This window comes from Papio anubis, chromosome Y (genome assembly GCF_008728515.1).
Source record: "Papio anubis isolate 15944 chromosome Y, Panubis1.0, whole genome shotgun sequence".
Lineage (NCBI taxonomy): Eukaryota > Metazoa > Chordata > Mammalia > Primates > Cercopithecidae > Papio > Papio anubis.
In genome coordinates this window covers 5,236,503-5,256,896 of record NC_044997.1, presented here as the reverse complement: position 1 = coordinate 5,256,896, position 20,394 = coordinate 5,236,503, and positions in this window count along the sequence as shown.

Here is a 20,394-nt window from a genome sequence, read left to right as displayed (position 1 = left end):
CAGAACTCGAGACCAGCTCAGACAACATAGGGAGACCATGTGTCAACACAAAATAAAAATTAAAAACAAATAGATAAATACTTGATGACATCAGTGAAATTATTTCTTTCACTGGAGAAATCATTCATTTTATTTTATTTTTATAGTACTTAAAATATTGCTTTAAAAATATAAATATGTTAGATTGGATTTTTAAAAATAGTTTTACCTAAATCTACTCATGCAAATGAATGTTTCCCAAAAAATCAGTTCTTTATGGAATTTGCAATCAGCTTCCACTGATCTTGCCAAATTTCAAAGAGACATGAAAGCCTTCTCTAGATACTATGATGTGTTTGTATACATGTGCTCTATCCATTGTCCTAGTACATCATCTCAATTTGGAAACACAGTCAAATTATGGAAGGAAAAATATCCATTTTCAATTTTCTCCATCAGCCTCATCCAAACTCTGTCTTGAGCCCAAATCAATATTTTCCTACTGGAAACTTGCATAACAAAGATAAGGTTCTCACAGGTCTAGTCCATGATTTTCCCCAATATGGTGCCCAACATGACAGTGAAACTTTGAAGATGGAATCTAGAAGGAGGTACCACTAACACAAGCTAAAAGAAAGTTTAGCTTTGTTGCTCTTTTGGTTAAATTTGATGTCACTCATCCTTCTCCTACCTTTCTGAGGTAGACATACATTCCTCATCATTTTCATGTGCAAGACACTCTCAATCCTAATTCTGCTCTCTGTCTACTTGTATTGCCTCCACACATATGCACCTGCTTTTCAAACACCCATTTCTCTAAAACATATGCATTAAGCTTTTATTGTGATTGTATAAAGTGACAAAGAGAACATAACAAGGAATAAGACTGGGTTTGTCTCCTAGGGCTGCTCATAGTAATTGAGGTATAGGGTTAGGTTTCAGGGTATTGCAGTAGAGGCAGTAGATCAGTCATGCACAGAAAATATTCGGGCATGGTGACCATGACAATGGATGGACCACCGGTCAGGGCTCCCTGAGACTCATAATTAAGATGGAATACTAGATAAGTGCAAGTTTGGTCTTAGATAGGAGCTCTTTTTGCTCCTCTAGAAAGCAGCAAGCCTGATTTATTACTCTTTCCTCCCCTCACTCTGCTGATACATTTCTGCAGTGACCCTGCTGTCTAAATGGGTCTTTGATGTTCAGCTGGTCCCTGATTCTGACTGCTTTATTCTACTCCCCACTCAGGATAGCCCATTCCTGTTTACTCTAGCAGAGCTCAGAACCCAGGACAAAGCCTGCCCCATCATAGCAGACAAGCCCTTCTCTGACCCTGCTGTCATTTATGAATCATGAACACAAAACATGGTGACCTTTGTCCACAGACTATAAATGTGAATGTTCCATTCAGCCAATAGCCAGAGTCACATTTTCTACCTCATAACCCTGCTTATTTATTAAGGTAAAACACAACATTTTATGTGGCTGCTCATGGAGGCATGCAATCAAACACATAAAAGAAAAACAGAATTACCCACTATTGATGGGTTCCATTTAATTAACAGGTGAAAACACACTATTAATTTTATGATTTAGAACACTATGAATGAAGAGAAATTGACAACTATATAATTAACAAGGGACAATCTGCTTAATAACACATATTCTTGATTATTGGAGGAAATAAATCTCATAAAATGTGGCCATCCTAGCCATAGAATTTGAACATAACAGGAATGATGGGATATCTGGAGACATTTAAAACTACTTACATACAGAAGGGCAAATAGAAACTACAATTCCACTAACTAGTCATCCAGAACACGTTTGTGGGAAACTAATTTGCATTTCATTGACTTTATAAATATATCTTCTGCAACTAAAATTAAAGGCAAAAAAGATTTCTTACTATTCTGCCCTCAGACCCTCCATTTTCTGGGTCCTTGGTCTTTCCTGACCATCATTAAATACAGAAGAACTAAATACAGAAGCACCAAATACAAATAGCAAACAGACATGTGTTAAATGATCAGATAAAGTAGCCTAATTGTGTAGCTGGACCTTTCCTAAAACATTTTATGGATATGACATTTTTCTAGATGGGTTAATACTGCAGACTTGATTTAAGTGATTTGAGCACTATCATTAATGGAAGGAATTTTGTTTTCTCTCTGTAGTGTCTCCTTTAAGAAAGTGCTGGGTTTAAACCCTGGAGGAAGACATCCAAAAACTGGACAAGATTGGGGAAACCAAGGAAGACCTTTTAGAATGTGCTGTGGATGGGGAAATCTATAGTCTTCAGAAATGGTCTTATAGGAGAAGGCTATTACTGTATGTTTGTCTTATTAATCACTTATCACATGAGATTTAGTAGCCAAGATAACATCTTTGCCAAGATCAAGCTCAAAATGAAAAGGCTGAAGACAACAGTAGGAATTCATTGTGTCAGAGATTGGATATTAGAAGAAAATAGACATGATTCATCCTAACTGCTAGTTTTTGTGTTAAAGATGCAAATGCAATTGAACTCAGAAGATATGTGTTTTTAAAAAAAACTGTCAATATGAAAAAATAATATTAACTAGATCACTTCCATTTTATTCCACATGGGAAAGCTACAACTTTTCTACCTAAGACCAAGCTAACATTTTCTCTAAAATATAGTTGTACACTTTTTTTACCACCTGGTCAAACTGTTAGTGTCTCCTTAATAACAGGAAAGGAATGACCATTCTGTTTACAAGCATAAACTTACTGTTTCTTTATGTAGGGTTTTACAGACAACTGCAGATAAGGACAGAGAGAGAGAGACAGAGAGAGAGAGAATAGATACATAAATGTAAAATAGAGATAATATTATATTTTGCTTTCTCTCTGAAGTGTCTCCTTTAGGAAGGTACCAGGTTTAAACCCTGGAGAAAGACATCAGTAAAACAGACAAGATTAGGGAAACCAAGCAAGCACTGCTACGACTCTGCTTCAAGCCAAATCAAATGACATCTAGTTGCTCGTTGATCACAAAACAGGTAACAACTCAGAAGGCAAAGGTGCTGTCCAATTGCTTCGTGGCACTTGGACACACTACCTGTACAGAGAAAGGTACCCAATTCCATCTACTTCTGGCAACAGGTGTCTATGAGCACTCTCAAAAATGTTCTCACCCACCCTTCGGGGTCATTCTACTTTTCCATAGACTCTGGATAACTCTTAAGAACAATGGAATTTAAGAGTTTGTAAAAGCCTATCTTCAATTTGACTTATTTATTTACTGTAAGAAAGCCTCCTAAAATGATTTCCTCTCAATTGTACAATTTCTATTGTAAAAGAAAAACCAATAAATCCATAAGCATTTAGTCTTCATATGAGAAGTCATATATATTTGTATCATTTTACATACAAGTCAGATTTTTATTTCTCCCTTCAGGAAAATTACAAGGGAAACCATGGACTCTCCATAAAATGTGTTCACTTATTTTGCTTTTAAAAGGAAATACAGTTCTCTCTGTTTAGACTTCATTCCTGTTTTTATTATTATTATTATACTTTAAGTTCTAGGGTGCATTTGCACAATGTGCAGTTTGTTACATATGTATACATAGGCCATGTTGGCGTACTACACCCATTAACACCTCATTTACATTAGGTTTATCTCTTAATGCTATCCCTCCCCGCTGCCTTTCCACCCACCCCAAAACAGGTCCCTGTGTGTGATGTTCCCCTTCCTGTGTCCATGTGTTCTAATTGTTCAATTGCCACCTGTGAGTGAGAACATGCAATGTTTGGCTTTCTGTTCTTGTGATAGTTTGCTGAGAATGATGGTCTCCAACTGCATCCATGTCCTTACAAAGGGCATGAACGCCTCCTTTTTATGGTTGCGTAGCATTCCTTGGTGTATATGTGCCACATTTTCTTAATCCAATCTGTCATTAATGGACATTTGGGTTGATTCCAAGTCTTTGCTATTGTGAATAGTGCCACAATAAACATTCCTGTGCATATGGCTTTAAAGCAGCATGATTTATAATCCTTTGGTTATATACCCAGTAATTGGATGGCTGGGTCAAAGGGTATTTCTAGTTCTAGATCCTTGAGGAAATGCTTCCCTGTCTTCCACAATGGTTGAACTAGTTTATAGTCTCACCAACAGTCTAAAAGCGTTCCTATTTCTCCACATCCTCTCCAGCACTTGCTGTTTCCTGACTTTTTAATGATCACCATTACCTTTGGGAAAAGAGAAAGCACGAAGAAAATTTTGAGGGGTGTAACCACCAGATTATGACTCAATACTAAGACATCCAGAAAGAAATTACTCAGTTGTTTTGAACTTGAGAGAAAATATGTGACATACTTATTTCATGTAGGATATTTTCTCAGAAATCAACAGATAAATTACCGCTTCTAAGACATGGTTGAATTAATTAACTTTTTAAGTAGAAATGTTTTCAGTATTCTGATTAATTGCCTGGCTTCTATAAATTTTCTGGCCACATAATATACATAAATTGCAACAAACTGCTAACAACCTCACACGCAAAGTTATTGCAGTTATGGCAAAGCTTAACGAAATTGTCAACTTGAAATTAAAATAAAAGAGAGAAATAAATTGTTTAGCTACAATCGAAGTGAAAAATGCTGTTCAATTACTATTTTGTTTATTTTGACACATGTAGTCTTAAAGTTGAGGTATTTTCATTAACCTGTACAACGAAAACATAAAGGATATTGGAAGGAAAAAAAACATATACATAAATATATTTATATATACACCAGTATTTATTTTTAATATTTAAATATATACTATATATAGTCTTTATAAAATATGTAATATATACATACAAAATACCCTATACATTATTATTTTTTGAAATAGACCCTATAAAATATAATTATTTCAGCCACAAATTCTAGTGTTCTTTGCTACTTTGTACAAATACATATTTCCACAATCATACCTGGTATCATTTTCCTTCTGTTTGAAGGATGTTCTCACTCCTTCTTGCAGTGTGGTCTGGGTTAACCAATTCTTTCTGTTCTTGTATTTTTGCACATGTCTACATCTTCTCTGACTTTAAATAATATTTTTGCTAGTTATTCAATTCTAGATTACTTTTCCCCCTTAGTTCTTTAGACACATAATTCTGTTGTCTTCTAGTGGACATTATTTTTCACATGAAATTTACTGCAATCATTACTTTAACATGTGAAATGTAACCTGTATTTTCTCTCTGTGTGACTGTAATATTTTCTTGAATCAAAACTTATCAGCACTCAGATTATGGAGTACTGTGCATTTCTCCTAAATACAGCTTTAGCGCCATCTGCAAATTTTATAAGTTGGATTTTTTTGTGTGTGTGATTTTTGTGCATCTTGATTGAGCTTCTTGAATATATGGGCTTATAGTTTCCATGAAACACAAAAATGTTTTGTCATTGTATCTTCAAATACGGTTTCTGTGATTTATCTTTTTCTGGGATTCCAATTACATGTGTGTTAAGGTAGTTAAAATATTCTTAAATCTCATAGGTCTATTCACTTTTTAAAATCGCTCTTCTCTGCTTTTTGTTTATTTGGTAGGGTTTTTATTGATATGTCTATAAATTCACATGTCATCTTTTCCTGTAAACTCTACCCTTCTCTTAACTTGGCTCAATTGCAGTTTTGATCTCACACATTGTAGACTTTATATCCAGATATGTTATCTGAGCATTTTACGTATGTTTGATGTTTTAGTCTAACTTTATGACCACATGAAATACAGTTATAAGAACTGCTTAATGTCATTGCATAATCTAATGTCTGTGTCATTTCTAGGACTATTTTGATTGATTTTTCTTCATCTTATTATTTACCTTTTCAGGTGGTTTCCCATTATTGGAAGCTTTTCTTTGTATGCCATACTTTGTAAAATTTAACCTTTTGAAGTTGAGTATTTTTGTGTCCCGTAAGTATTCTTAAGATAACTTCTAAGATACATATGTGATCAAATAGACACAAGCATATTTACCAGGATAGACTAAATTTAGACCTGAAAATACATTTTATTAGTCATTTTTCCTAATGCTATAAAGAATACCTGAGACTGGGTAATTTACAAAGGAAAGAGGTTTAATCAACTAACAGTTCCACATGACTGGGGAGGCCTCAGGAACCTTACAATCATGGCAGAAAGCAAATGGGATGTAGGCATCTACTTCACAAGGGAGCAGGAGAGAGAGAGAGCGTGCAGGGGAAACTGCCACTTTTAAACCACCAGATGTTGTGAGAGTTCCCTCACTATCAAGAGAACTTGCAGGGGGAAAACCAACCCCATGATTTAGTCACCTTCCACCAGGTACCTCCCTTCACATGTAGGGATTGCAATTAAAGTTGATATTTGGTTGAGGACGGAGAGCCAAACCATATCACACATCTCAAAAAAAATAATAAAATAAAATAAAAATAAGAAGAAAATCAAAATGACACAATGTATGTTCTTCTACCACAGTAGCATTAAATTATAATCAATAATTAAAATATGTCTAGGAAACGTCCAAATTTTAGAAACTGAGTAACACAATTGTAAATTATAAATGGAAGAGTCAAAAAAAAATCAGAAATCATAAAACAATTGAACTAAATGCAAATGAAAGCACAATGAATCACATTTACAGGATAACACTAAAACTGTACTAAGAAATTTATGGCTCTGAATGACTAAATTAAAAAAGAATGGATATTTTAAATTAAAGAGCCATGACTTTCATTTTCTTTCACAGAAGAGAAAGAACAAGTTAAACTCCAAATAAGGTAGGAAAAGGAAAATAATGTAAGAGAATACAAATAAAATAGGGTAGTCAAAGCAATACTAGAAATCTTGGAGTAAAAAAATATATCAAAAGGATGTTTACATTAGGTGTTAATGAGAGACATGATAGTTCAAATGAAAATAACATAAGTACTGTTAATATCACTGAATTTGAAAATGTATAAAATTGCCAAACTCATCCCTTTTAATTTTCTTCCCCCCCCCCCCAAAAAAGACTTTGTAGAATAGAATTTTCATCTACTGCCTCCATGTAAGACTTCTGTCTTGTGTTCTTTCTGACCCATCATTTATTATTTGCTGGATTTTTCATCTTCCCTTCATGCTAGTGTTCCTCCAGCTACATCCTTCATTTCCCCCCACTTCCTCTCCACACTGTCTCCCAAACAGTGTCTCCTACCTAAAACAACTAGCTGAATTATTACTGAGAAGAACAAAGATCACCTGGTAGTAATCAAGCAGATCATTCAGAGGCCAGATTCTTTATCTGAAAAGACTGCAAGGAATGCTAGTAAGAGGTGAAGCTGGCTGGGTTTCTGGTTTGGGTGGGGACTTAGAGAACTTTTCTGTCTAGCTAAAGGTTTGTAAACACACCAGTTAGTGCTCTGTGTCTAGCTAATTGGGTAGGAGACTTGGAGAACTTTTCTGTCTAGCTAAGGTTTATAAATGCACCCATCAGAACTCTGTAAAAATGGAACAATCAGCACTCTGTAAAATGGACCAATGAACACTCTGTAAGACAGATCAATCAGCTCTTTGTAAAATGAACCAATCAACATGATGTGGGTGGGGCGAAATAAGGGAATAGAAGCAGGCCCCTTGAGCCAGCAGTGACAACTGGCTCAGGTCCCCTTCCATGCTGTGGAAGCTTTGTTCTTTTGCTCTTCACAATAAATCTTGCTGCTGCTCACTGTTTGGGTCCAGACTACCTTCATGAGCTGTAACACTCACTGTGAATGTCTGCAGCTTCACTCTTGAAGTCAGTGAGACCACAAACCCAATGAGAGGAATAAACAACCCTGGACACACCACCTTTAAAACCTGTAACACTCACTGAAAAGGTCTGTAGCTTCACTCCTGAAGTCAAGTGAAACCACGAACCTACCAGAAAGAAGAAACTCTGGACACGTCTGAACATCTGAAGGAACAAATTCCAGAGGCCCCAATCTTTAAGAACCATAACACTCCTACGAGGGCCTGTGGCTTCATTCCTAAGTCAGCGAGACCAAGAACCCACCATAAGGAACGAATTCCAGACACATTTTGGTGACCATGAAAGGACAGTCGACTATCACCCAGTGGTGAGCACCATCAGACCACTTTCACTTGCTTTTCTGTCCTGTTTTTCATAATAATTTGGAGGCTACATACTGGGCATCTGTTGGCCATTTAAACTTTACGAATGTGGCCGCCAGACTAAAGACATCCTTGTCAGACTTTCTGGGAAAGGTCTCTCTAACAACACCTGACTGTTCGGAGTTGGGAGTGTTGGTTTGCCTGGAACCAGCTTCTTGCTTTTCCAGTCCTTCTTGGCTAAGCCAAGAGTCAACAGAGAGGAAAGCCATTCAGCTCTAGGATCCCGACAACAAGTTGTTTGACCCTGCGGCCATGAGCGGAACTATCAAAGTCATGTCACCCAAGCAAAATTTGTCCATCTTTTCTATCTATCCTGACTCTTGCCTTCTGGGTCCTAATGCCTGTCAGACAAACTTCTTGCCTCTCTTCTCGAAGGCTAGTCCTGCTTCTAAAAACCAGTCCCTGTCTTTCTTCTTATTCTATTTTCTCCTGTAAGAATGATTTCTAGTATAAACTTCAGGACTATGTTACCTCTTTAGGGCACCTGGGCTAACTAACCAGAAAGACATATTTTTTGCCTCAAGCCCCATTGTAGAGGGGACTTTCTGGAATTTTAGGATCCCTTCTCAGACAAGTGGGCCTAACAAAAGCTATTCCTGAAGCTAGGATATGAGGAGCCTCAGAAATTGTATCCTTCCTATTCATATAAATGAGGACAAAAATATCACTCTTCCAACTCTGGATATCCCTTCCATCCCTCAGGGTATGAACCTCCATTTCATTTTTTGGGGCATAACATCTTTATAGGACAGGGGTAAAGTCCCAATACTAACAGGAGAACACTTAGGACTCTAACAGGCTTTTGAAAATGTGTTGATAAGCACCACCAAATCTGACCTTCCTTGATCCTCCTTGTGATCTAGTAGGAAAACTAGTGTTTTCTGATGCTGTATCGGTTAGCACAACTATTCCAATCAGCAGGGTCCAGGGACTGTTGTGGGTTTTTGGGAAAGAGGTGTTTCTGCTGCAGCATTGGTGCATGTAACTCTTCTGATCAGCAGGGTCCAGGAACCATTGTGGGTTCTTGGGCAGGGGGATAAACAAATAAAAACATGCATGGTTTTGTCTTTCAGATGGGAAGCACTTAGGCATCAACAGGCTCACCCTTGATGGGTGAGCCATTTGGGACCAATATGACTCAGAAACCCTGAAAAAGAGATGACTCATTTTATTTCTGCACTATGGCGTGGCCCAAGTATTCTCTCTCTGATGGGGAAAAATGGCCATCTGAGGTAAGTATAAATTACAATGCTATTCTACAGCTTGACCTTTTCTGTAGGAGGGAAGCCAAATGGAGAGAAGTACCTTATGGCCAAGCTTTCTTTTCATTGAAGAAGAATCCACAACTATGCAAAGCTTGCAATTTACATCCATGGGAGCACCTCTCTAGTTACCCCTATATCCTAGCCTCCCCATACCTTCACTTCCTACTAATGATAAACCTCCTCTAATCTCCCCTACCCAGAAGAAAACAGACAAAGAAATCCCCAAGGGACCAAAAAACCCCCAGGCTATCAGTTATGTCCCCTTCAAGCCTAGGGGGAGGGGAATTTGGCCCAATTTGGGTATGTGTCCCCTTCTGTCTGACTTAAAGCAGATCAAGACAGACCTGGAGAAGTTTTCAGATGATCCTGATAGGTACATAGATGTCCTACAGGGTCTAGGGCAAGCCTTCCATCTCACTAGGAGAGATGTCATGCAATTGTTAGATCAATTCCTGGCCTTTAATGAAAAGAATATGACTTTAGCTGTAGCCTGAGAGTTTGGAGATACCTGGTAACTTAGTCAAGTAAATGATAGAATGACAGCTGAAGAAAGGGACAATTATCCCTACTGGTCAGTAAACCATCCCCAGTATGGATCCCCACTAGGACCATGACTCAGATGGGGACTGGAGTCATAAACATCTGCTGACCTGTGTTCTAGAAGGACTAAGGAGAATTAGGAAAAAGCCAATTAATTATTCAATGATGTCCACCATAATTCAGGGAATTGAAGAAAATCCTTCTGCCTTCCTCAAGTGGCTATGGGAGGCCTTAAGAAAATATACTCCCCTGTCACCTGACTCATTAGAGGATCAACTGATTCTAAAAGATAAGTATATTACCCAATCAGCCACAGATACCAGGAGAAAGTTCTAAAAGCAAGCCCTGGGCCCTGAACAAAATCTGGAGGGATTATTAAACCTGGCAAACTAGGTGTTCTATAAGATGGACCAAGAGGACCAGGTCCAAAAGGAAAAGTGAGATCAGAGAAAGGTCACAGCCGTAGTTATGGCCCTCAGACAAACGAACCTTGGTGTTCAGAGAGGACAGAAAGTGGAACATGCCAATCACTCAGTAGGGCTTGTTATCAGTGTGGTTTACAAGAACACTTTAAAAAAGATTGTCCAGTGAGAAATAACACCATCTCTCCCATCCTTGTCCGCTATGCTGAGGCAATTGCCGGAAGGTGTACTGCCCTAGAGTGAAATGATTCTCTGAGACAGAAGCCCACAGCTAGATGATCCAACAACAGGACAGCAAGTGCCTGGGGCAAGCAACAGCTCATGTCATCACTCTCCCATATATGTTTAACCATTGAGGGCAAGGAAATTGACTTCTCCTAGACACTGGTCCAAACTTCTCAGTGCTAATCTCCTGTCCCAGATGACTATCTTCAAGGTCTGTTACCATCTGAAGAATCCTGGCACAGTCTGTAAACAGTATTTCTCCCATCTCCTTAGTTGTAATTGGGAGACTGACCTTTTCACATGCGTTTTTGTTATGCCTGAAAGTCCAACACCCTTATTAGGGACGGAAATATTAGCCCAAACTGGAGCTATTATCTATATGAATATGAGGAACAAGTTACCCGTTTTTTGCCCCCTACTTGAGGAGGGAATCAACTCTGAAGTCTGGGCATTGGATCGACAATTTGGAAGGTCAAAAAATGGCCACCCAGTCCAAATCAGGCTAAAAAATCCCACCACTTTTCCTTATCAAAGGCAATATCCCTTAAGGCCTGAAATTCTTAAAGGATTACAGGATATTGTTAAATGTTTAAAAGCTCAAGGCTTAGTAAGGAAATGCAGCAGTCCCTGCAACACCCCAATTCTAGGCATTAAAAAAAACTGAACAATCAGTGGAGACTATTGCGAGAGCTTAGACTCATCAATGAGGCAGTAATTCCTCTATATCCAGTTGTACTAAACCCCTATATCCTGCTCTCTCAAATACCAGAGGAAGCAGAATAGTTCAGTGTTCTAGACCTCAAGGATGTCTTCTTCTGTATTCCCCTGCACTCTGACTACCAGTTCCGCTTTGCCTTTAAGGATCCCACAGACCACACATCCCAACTTACATGGACGGTCTTGCCCCAAGGGTGTAGGGATAGCCCTCACCTGTTTTTTCAGGCACTGGCCCAAGATCCAGGCCACTTCTCAAGTCCAGGTACTCTGGTCCTTTAGTATGTGGATGATTTACTTTTAGCTACCACTTCAGAAGCCTTGTGCCAGCAGGCTACTCTAGATCTCTTGAACTTTCTAGCTAATCAAGGGCACAAAGTTTCTAAAGTTTCTAGGTGGAAGACCCAGCTTTGCCTATAGCAGGTAAAATATCTAGGCCTAATCTTAGCCAGAGGAACCAGGGCCCTCATCAAGGAATGAATACACACTATATTGACTTATCATTACCCTAAGACATTAAAACAGTTGCTGGGGTTGCTTAGAATCACTGGCATTGGTGAACTATGGATCCACAGATACAGCAAAACTGCCAGGCCCCTATAGACTCTCATCAAGGAGACACAGAAGGCAAATACTCGTCTAGTAGCATGGGAAACAGGAGCAGAAACACCCTTCAAAACCTCAAAGAAGTCCCTAGTCCAAGCTCCATCTTTAAGCCTTCCCACAGGACAAAACTTCTCTTTATACATCACAGAGAGAGAAGAAATAGCTCTTGGAGTCGTTACTCAGACTCATGGGACAACCCCACAATCAGTGTTATACTTAACTAAGGAAATTGATGTAGTAGCAAATGGCTGGCCTCACTGTTTAAAGGTAGTTGTGTCAGTGGCTGCCTTGGTGTCAGAGGCTATCAAAATGATACAAGGAAAGGATCTTACTGTCTGGACTACTCATGATGTAAATGGCATACTAGGTGCCAAAGGAAGTTTATGGCTGTTGTGGGAGTCAGGGACCCCGAATGGAGAGACCAGCTGAAGCCATGGCAGAAGAACATAAATTGTGAAGATTTTGTGGACATTTATTAATTCCCCCAAATTAATACTTTTATAATTTCTTACACCTGTCTTTACTGCAGTCTCTGAATATAAATTATGAAGATTTCATGGACACTTATCACTTCCCCAATCAATACCCTTGTGATCTCCTATGCCTGTCTTTACTTTAGTCTCTTAATCCCATCATCTTCTTTGTAAGCGGAGGAGGATAAATATCACCTCAGGACCCTGTGATGATTGTGTTAACAGCACAAATTGTTTGTGGAGCGTGTGTGCTTGAATATGAAATCTGGGTGCCTTGTAAAAAGGAACAGGATAACAGCAATGTTCAGGGAACAAGGGAGATAGCCTTGGACTCTGCTGGTGAGCCAGGTGGAACAGAACCATATTTCTCTCCTTTCAAAAGCAAATAGGAGAAATATTGCAGAATTGTTTTTCTCAGCAAAGAACATCCCTGAGAAACAGAATGCACCCTGAGGGTAGGTCTATAGATGGTACTCTTAAGGTGGCCACCTTTTACAGTTGAAACTGAAGAGATGAAATAAGCTCCGGTCTCATGTAGCACTCCCAGGCTTATTAGGATGAGGAAGCTCCTGCCTAATAAATTTTGGTCAGAGAGGTTGTCTACTCTCAAACCTTGTGTCCTGATAAGATGTCATCAGACAATGCGTGCCCGAAACTTCATTAGCAATTTTAATTTGCTCCATCCTGTAGTCCTGTGATCTCGTCCTGCCTTTACTTAGTTTCTGATATTTTATTACCTTGTGAAGTATGTAATCTCTGTGACCCACACCCTATTCGTGCACTCCCTCCCCTTTTGAAAATTCCTAATAAAAACTTGCTAGTTTTATGGCTCAGGGAACATCATGGAACCTGCCAACATGTAATCTTTCCTCGGGACACCTAGCTTTAAAATTTCTCCCTCTTGTACTCTTTCCCTTTATTTCTCAGACCAGCCAAGATGCTTAGGGAAATAGAAAAGAACCCACAATAATATCAGGGGTGGAGTTCCCCTAATATATGGCTATCAGATAAGTGCCTACTTAGATACCAGGCACTACTCTTTGAGGGACTGGTGCTGCAAATATGTACATGCATGGCCTTCAACCCTGCCACTTTTCTCCCAGAGGCTGGGAAACCAATTGAGCATGACTGTCAACACTTTATAGTCTAGATTTATGCCGACCGAGTTGATCTCTTAGAAGTCCTCTTAGCTAATCTGATCTATATACCAATGGGAGTTCATTGATGGATAATGTGATATGAAGGGCAGATTATGCCTCAGTTAGTGATGTAACCATATTTGAAAGTAAGTCTCTTCCTCTAGGTATCAGTGCCCAGTTAGGAGAACTAGTGGCACTTACCTGAGCCTTAGAACTGGGAAAAGGAAAAAGAATAGATGTGTATACAGATAGCAAATATGCTTATTTAATCATACATGCCTACGCTGTAATATGGAAAGAAAGGGAGTTCCAGACCTCTGGGGGAATCCCCATTAAATATCAAAAGGAAATTATGGAGTTGTAAAAACCCAAGTAGGTGTCAGTCTTACATTTCCAAGGCCATCAGAAAGGTGAAGGAGAAAAGGTAGAAGGAAACCGTTGGGCAGATGCTGAGGCAAAAATTGTTGCCAGGTGGAACCTCCCATTAGAAATACCTATGGAAGGACCCTTGGTATGGAACGACCCCCTCCAAGAGATTAAGCCCCAGTAGTTCCTGACTGAAACAGAACAGGGGCTTTCACGGGGGCATAGTTTTCTCCTCTTGGGGTGGTTAACGACAGAAGAAGGAAAGATACTTATACCTGAAGCCAGTCAGTGGAAAACACTTAAAACCCTCTAACAAACTTTTCACATGGGTATTGAAAACAATCATCTACTGGCCAATTCCCTATTTACAGGGCCAAATCTCCTCCAGACAATCATACAGGCAGTCAAAGCCTGTGAGGTGTGCCAAAGGAATAATCCCTTGGTCCATCATAAGACCCCTTTTGAGGGAACAAATAATAGATCACTGTCTTGTAGATAACTGGCAGTTAGACTTCATCCATATGCCTAAGTCAAAAGGATTTCAATACTTGGTCTGTGTTGATATCTTTACAAATTGGATAGAAGCTTTCCCCTGCAAGCCAGAGAAGTCTCAGGAAGTAAGTAAAGTCCTAATTCATGAAATAATTCCTAGATTTGGGCTTCACCAAAGCTTACAGAATGACAGTGGTCCGGCTTTTAAAGCCACGATAACTGAGGGAATTTCCAGGGTGCTAGGGATACAACATCATCTTCACTGTGCCTGGAGGCCACAATACTCAGGGAAGGTTAAGAAGGCAAATGAAACACTCAAGAGGCACTTAAGGAAATTAGCACAAGAAACTCATCTCCCATGGCCTACTTTGCCCATGGCCTACTCTTTTGCCCATGGCCTTGTTGATAATCTGAAATCCTCCTCACAAAATGGGGCTCAGTCCATATGAAATGCTGTATGGATGATGTTTTCTCACAAATGACCTCCTACTTGATTGGGAAACAGCCGACTTGGTCAAAGATGTAACTTCTTTGGCAAAATATCAACAAAACTTTAAAAACCTACATGAAGGATATCAAAGAGAAAAGGGAACAGAGTTGTTTCAACCAGGGGATCTAGTGTTGGTCAAATCTCTCTCCTCTGCCTCCCCAACTATGGACTTTTTGTGGGAAGGGCAATATTTGGTAATCCTCTCTACCTCCACTGCAGTTAAGGTGGCAGAAGTGGAATCTTGGATTCACCACACCCAAGTTACATTTTAGACATCCCCTGAGGAATCTCTGTGACCATCCATAAGGAGTCCCAAGATTAGCCAGACCAGTCTTGACACACCTGCAAACTATTAGAGGTCTTACTTCTCCTATTTTGGAAGGAAACATCCCAGACTCAAAAGGCTCCTACCACTGATCCTAAAGAAAAATCCCTTCAACCTTAAATCAGATAAGTGAAAACCTACATAATCTTATCTTTAACAACTCTCCTTGCTGGTTTAAAAGAATCCTTTTACTATTTCATCATATTATTAAGCAGCATACTAACCATACTGTTTGTGATAGGACTATATACAGTAGGTCCTGCCAGGACAAAAATAAAACAGAACACAGGGAGCCACTCAGTTTGCTCCCAACACCAGTTTCCAGCCATTCACAAGACCTACCTTGGGACGTACTCTAGGAGTATGGGAAAGTGAAAACAAAACCTCACACATCTTTTTAACATACACAACCAGTTCCGTGTACACAGCCAAGACATATTCTTCTTATGTGGAATGTCAATCTATATCTGTCTCCCCACTAACTCGACCAACATCTGCAGTTCAGTCTTTTTAAGTCCCAACATTAACATTGCCACAGGAAGTCAGACCTTATCAGTACCCCTCAAAGTTCAAGTCTGTCAGCACAGAGCCATACAACTAATACCCCTACTTATAGGGTCAGGAATGGCTACTGCTATAGTAACAAGAATAGCCAGTTTATCTACTTCATTATCCTACTATCACACACTCTCAAAGGATTTCTGACAGTTTGCAAGAAATAACAAAATGTATCCTTACTCTACAATCTCAAATAGACTCTTTGACAGCAGTGACTCCCCAAAACCCCTGATACCTAGACCTCCTCACTTCTGAGAAAGGAGGACTCTGCACCTTCTTAGGGAAAAAGTGTTGTTTTTATACTAACCAGTCAGGGATAGTATGAGATGCCACCCAGTGATTACATGAAAAGTCTTCTGAAATCAGACAATGCCTTTCAAACTCCTATATCAACATCTGGAGTTGGGCAACATGGCTTCTTCCCTTTCTAGGCCCTGTGGCAGCCATTGTGCTGTTACTCACCTTTGGGCCCTGTATTTTTAACCTCCTTGTCAAGTTTATTTCCTCTAGAATTGAGGCCAACACGCTACAGATGATCTAACAAATGTAACCCCAAATAAGCTCAACTAACAACTGCTGCTGAGGAACCATGGACCAACCCACTGGCCCTTTCACTGGCCTAAAGAGTTCCTATCTGGAGAACACTATAACTGCAGGGCCCCTTCTTCACCCCTATCCAGCAGGAAGTAGCTAGAGCTGTCATTGGTCAAATTTCCAGCAGCTGTTGTAGTGTCCTATTTAGAGGGGGGATTGACAGGTGAAGCCAGCTTGACTTCAGGGTTGGGTGGGGACTTGGATAACTTTTCTGTCTAGCTAAAGGATTGTAAATGCACCAATCAGTGCTCTGTATCTAGTTAAATGTTTATAAATGCACCAATCAGCAGTTTAGAAAAATGGACTAATTAGCACTCTGTAAAACTGACCAATGAACACTCTGTAAAATGGACCATTCAGTTCTCTGTAAAATGGACCAATCAGCAGGATGTGGATGGGGCCACTTGAGCCAGCAGTGGCAACCCCCTCAGGTCCCCTTCCACGCTGTGGAAGCTTTGTTCTTTCCCTCTTCACAATAAATCTTTCTGCTTCTCACAGTTTGGGTCTGCACTACTTTTATGAGCTGTAACACTCACTGTGAAGGTCTGCGGCTTCACTCCTGAAGTTAAGTGAGACCCCGAATCCAGAGGAAGGAAGAAAGTCTGGATACATCTGAACATCTGAAGGAACAAACTCCAGACACACCATCTTTAAGAACTGTAACACTTACGGTGAGGGTATGTGGCTTCATTCTTGAAGTCAATGAGACCAAGGACCCACTGGAAGGAACCAATTCCAGACATACTGGGAATATCCCATGGAGGCCTCTCCCATCCCAGAAGCTTCCAGGGCTGTCCTGGGTGGCCTGTGAAGTCACAGACTTTGGAGCAGAGTGCCTGTGTCTGTCACTGAAGGCCACAACAAGCAAAAATGGGTCTCCAAACTGGTATAGGTTACCAAGCTTCTTTTCCCCAACTGTAAGTAATTAGAATTTCTACTTACTTCAGAATACATGCATGTCAAAATTGTGCAATCATTGATAATTTTAAGGCACCAAAATGAGAGAAGGTATCAGCTGGGCTTCCTGGGTCAAGTAGGGGCTCACAAAGCTGTGAAACTCACGCATTTCCTCCAACAGGACTGACTTTTGTCTTGTATGAATGATATTAAAGATATATGCTTAAAATATTCCTAATATTGGAATTCATTCTTGTGTTTTCGTCCCCAAGAAAGCTATAAATAGCAAAAATTTTATTGTAAGCTTCCCTGTGTCCTCTCTCCTTTCCCCACCCTGAAACTAAAAGAAATGTAAAAGCCCATTTTTTTCTGTGATGAGCAGACCTTATCTATGCTCCCAATTCCAATTCCTTGTAAATACAATTTATAAAATTCTGTGAGATCCTATCTCTTTGCCATGCTGCTGAAAGGTCATAAAATAGATAAAACAAGTAACTATTCTGATTTTCCTCAAGATCTGAGACATATTAATTGTCTTTGTTTCTCACTCTGGTAACATCTTCCCACCACTTGTATTTCCCACCTTGAAAAGCTGATTTTTTCCACTCATAACAGTTCACACAATGAGTTTTCATTTTTCATCCTCCATGGCACCAGTTTCTGGTAACCACCATTCTACTTTGTGTGAATTTGCCCATTCTAGATATTGCACAGGAATCATATTTGCTGTTTTGTGTCTGGCATCCTTCATTTATCATAATGTCATCATTATCTTCAAGGGAGCAAGGACTGAGTGGGAATTTCATCTGGACCAAGTACCACTCCCAGGTTCTCATGAAGTAGTGACATTTTGCAGAAAGTACAGCCTCTCTTTCTCCCAAGGCAGAGCTGTGATTTCTAAATGACAATTGATTATTCTATCTCCAGATAACCTAGAATAAAAAATGATTATCCCATATTTGTTCTCAGAGCTTAACAAACAAATTACCACATGCCAGGTGACTTACAACAGCAGTTATGTATTCTCTCACAGTTCTTGGGGCAGAATTCCAAATTCAATGGGTGAACAGAGCTATCCTCCCTTTGAAGGCTCTAGGGAATGATCTATTTCATTGCCACTCTTTTAGCTTGTGTAAATGGTCAGCAATCTTTGGAGTTTCTTGGCTTGTTGCTATGTCACTCCAATTTCTGCCTCTGTCTTCATATGATCTTCTTTTTGTATGTTTGTATCTCTTTGTCTTTTCTCATCTTACAAGGATACCACTCATCTTGGGGAACAGGTGGTATTTAGTCACATGAAGAGTTTCTTTAGTGGTGATTTCTGAGATTTTCGTGCACCCATCACCTGAGCAGTATACACAGTACACAATCCTGTCTCACCAAGTACCCAAAGTATATTGTGTAATTCTTACACTTTTTCATTCTCACAGGGTAGCTCCCACTTATGAGTAAGAACATAGGATGTTTGGTTTTTCATTCCTGAAGTTTCTTCACTTAGAATAACAGTCTTCAACTCCAACCAGGTTTCTGCCAATGAATTACTTTATTCCTATTTATGGCTGAGTAGTATTCCATGGAGTATATATTACCACATTTTCTTTGGATATCACTCATATTGGAATAAAATCCCACCCTACTCCAGTATGACTTTATATTAACTAAATGACATCCGTAAGGACCCCGTGTCCAAAAAAAAAAAAAAAAAAAAGTACATTATGAGGTCTCAGGGGTTAAGATATCAACAACATTTCAGGGGAACACAAGTCAACAAACAAAAACCTATATTCTTCCTCATTATATTTCACGATCACTGGCAATTCAGTTTTTTTCTCCCTTAAGTATATGGAATGGAGTAGCTCAGCCTTCTCCAGCCCATGGCCTGTGGGCTGCATGCAGCTCAGGACAGCTTTGAGTTTGACCCAACACAAATTAATAGACCTCCTTAAAATATGGTGAGATACTTTTATATTTTTTAAAAATCTCATAAGCTATCATGAATATTAGTATATTTTATGTGTGGCCCAAGACAATCCTTCTTCCAGTGTGGCCCAGAGAAGCCAAAAGTCTGGACACTCCTGGCGTAGGGGCATATCGGCGAGAGGTTTCATAAACCTCACCTTGTATTTATGCTTTTACTAGAGACAGCAAACGTTCTCTCCTGCTTTCAGTAGAACTGACACGTGCTGGTAAGATCAATGCCAAGGATAGCTTCAAGGAGGTCCTAGGCATAGCAGGAGGATAAAATGTGCTTGGCATCAACAACTGTCCATTCTACCTCTGGACATGTTTGAGTCCAGAATTTATTTCACCTTCATATCAGGGACATACTTTCTCCCAGAAATTTCATTCTTTACTTTTTAAATTCTTTGTCCTCTAGGCTGAATTTTCTACCATTAACTGTGAACATTTTTCATTCCATGATAGTTTATAGTTTATGACATACCTATAAAGAAATGCTCATGTCATTACCTTAACAACAATGCTCTGTGAAATAGGCAGAACAATTATCATTCTCTCTAGTCAACGATGTCATTAAAACCCAGAAATGCATTAAATCGCTTGGCAAAATAATCCCAAGGTTTAGAGTTGAACAACGCACAGAAATGTGGGTTATCTTTAATCCACTATAACTTGTAATTATTATTATAGAAAAAAATCCATCATGGAAACATAGAGAAAAAAATGAAGGTTTATATACTTTCTGTAGACATCTGTTTAGTTTTACTTTAGTAATTTTACCTTATCATATTAACACCTTTACTTAATTATTTCTTATTTTGATTATGACACCAAACCTCCTTCCATCGCTCTTTCCTTCTTCCTTCCTCCCTTCCTTCCTTCCTATTTCCTCTCTGACTTTCTTTCTCCTTCCTTCCTTCCTTCTTTCCTTCCTTCCTTCCTTCCTTCCTTCCTTCCTTCCTTCCTTCCTTCCTTCCTTCTTCCCTCCCTCCCTCCCTCCCTCTCTCTCTCTTTCTTTTCTTTCTTTCTTTCTTTCTTTCTTTCTTTCTTTCTTTCTTTCTTTCTTTCTTTCTTTCTTTCTTTCCTTCCTTCCTTCCTTCCTTCCTTCCTTCCTTCCTTCCTTCCTTCCTTCCTTCCTTCCTTCCTTCTTTCTTTCTTTCTTTCTTTCTTTCTTTCTTTCTTTCTTTCTTT